Below are 2433 nucleotides of genomic sequence, written 5' to 3' on the forward strand. Positions count from 1 at the left end.
AAATTTTTTTTTTTTTTTTTTTTTTTTTCCGTTTCGGTTTCTGTTTCTGATTTCGTTTGGGGACTTATCACTATCAGTAAACGAACGGAGTGGTAGTAAAATGATGGATATTTAAAATTTAATTTGCGAATGAAGTAGCAAGCGGATCCGTGGCGCAATGGTAGCGCGTCTGACTCCAGATCAGAAGGTTGCGTGTTCGATTCACGTCGGGTTCAATATCCCGATCCGTAAAGCTACCTCCGGATCAATAATTTTTTGGTCTATTTCAACGGGCCTAGGCCCCTTATAACATGTTTTTATTAGTATGTTTTCGCTTCTGTTTTCAGCCAAAGAAAGGCAGTATAATTTGGACTGGATTCTTCTTCCTCTCCTCACTATATTCTTGACTAAAAACGAAAGTCATTATGTAATATTTTCATATCAATAAAAAAATACACAAGAACTAAATTAAATTGATTTAGTGATTAGTTCACATCTTACTTTGTATATGCAAACTTTTAAATATTTTAAACAAATTAATTGTTTATATCATATTTGCTGCAAAATTTTCTGCGCACAATTGTATGTATATTATTTTTATTGGATTTAGATTTTTTAAATTTTGAATTTTACTTTAAAAGGTAAAATATGATTTATCACCATTTATTTTATAAGTGGGACCAAAAGAAAACATAAGAGAGAAAACATTTAATGGTGAGAAATCTCACTTTATCCTCTAAAGTAAAAATCTAAAATTTAGAAGATCCAAATTCATTTTTTTTATATATAAATGATGTATATTAGTATACAAAACTTGAATGAATAAATGAATTGTGACATATCCCACAAAAAAAAGAAGGAGGAGACAAATTGTAAATTTACAACATCTAATAGACATAAAATTCAAACTTTCAACATATAGAAAACAAAAATTAAAAGGCAGTATAATTTGAGCCAAAGAAAGGCAGTATAATTCGAAATGGATTCTCCTTCCTTTTCTCATTATATTCTTGACAAAAAAAAGTCACTATATAATATTTTCAATCAATCAAAAAAATACATAATAATTAAGTTGGATTGATTTAGTGGTTAGTTCACATCTCATTTTGTGCATACAAATTTTTAAATATTTTAAACAAATTAATTGTTTATATCAAACCTTTCCCTCTAATGAATCTCAATTTGGGTTGTCAAACAATTCAAACCATTCTCAATCTCAAGCGCCATCTTCTTAAAAATCCTCGAACCCAATAAAAAAAATTATTGTAACCTCATTGCAGCAATTTACACATGAAACCAAGATTAAAATATTTTTGACATATCCCACAAAAAAAAAAAAAAAGAAAAGAAATTGTAAGTTTACAACATCTAATAGACATGAAATTCAAACTTTCAACGTATATAAAACAAAAATTGAAAGGCAGTATAATTTGAGCCAAAGAAAGGCAGTATAATTTGGACTGGATCCTCCTTCCTCTCCTCATTATATTCTTGACAAAAAAAAAGTCATTATATAATATTTTTAATCAATAAAAAAAATACACAATAATCAAATTAGGTTGATTTAGTAATTATCTCACATCTCGCCTCATGCAAACTTTTTAAATATTTTAAACAAATTAATTGCTTATATCATATTTGCTGCAAAATTCTGTATGCACAATTGTGTGTATATATTATTTTTATTGGTATAAATGACGTATATTAGTATACAAAACTTGAATGAATAAGTGAATTGTGACATATCCCACCAAAAAAAAAAGGAGGCAAATTGTAAGTTTGCAACAACTAATATACATGAAATTCAAACTTTCAATATATATAAAACAAAAATTGAAAACAACAAAAAATTAGTTATGTGACCTATTCCAACTAAATAACTGCATTTTTGTAACTATCCTGATGGTTTCAGTGGCTAAGAGAAGGGGGGGTTGAATCTTAGCCCCTTTTTTCGCTTGCTAAAACTTGCTGGACTTTAGATGAGACTTTTCTGTTTTATCTCGTCCCTAGTCACGAGACATTTTCATTTTGTCTCGTCACTTGGCATGTCTGCTTCAATCTCTGCCTTCAACCATCACTTCGCCACTCTAGCTACTCCCTGTGGTGGTTGATCAGAAACGAAGACAAGTCATGCCTCCAAGATCTTTCTGCTGGCCAAATCTTCTTCTTTCTTTTTGGGTATGGAGGATCCGAGATTAACTCACCAAATCTAACCATATTTGGTAATTATCTCAGCCACTACATACCTTTTTTTTTTTGTTGTTGCCATCATTTTGATGGACTTGTAGCTTATCCTCCCTTCCTTTCGGTAGTTTGCATTTGCTTCCATGGCTACCAATATTTCCTGTGTAATAACCGAAGAGAGAAGAAGAAAGAGATGAGAGAGAACAGAGAAAGTAAAGAAAAGCAATTCAAAACAAATTAAATGAAGATAGCTTGCTTTTACTTCCCTGG

General features: G+C 30.3%; 1 non-coding gene across 1 annotated transcript; it reads left to right on the top strand.

Annotated features, from left to right (window-relative positions):
* On the top strand, positions 144-215 carry TRNAW-CCA. The gene has a single exon. It is a non-coding gene; the product is annotated as a tRNA-Trp (tRNA).

The sequence above is a fragment of the Arachis ipaensis genome, chromosome B02 (genome assembly GCF_000816755.2).
Source record: "Arachis ipaensis cultivar K30076 chromosome B02, Araip1.1, whole genome shotgun sequence".
NCBI lineage: Eukaryota > Viridiplantae > Streptophyta > Magnoliopsida > Fabales > Fabaceae > Arachis > Arachis ipaensis.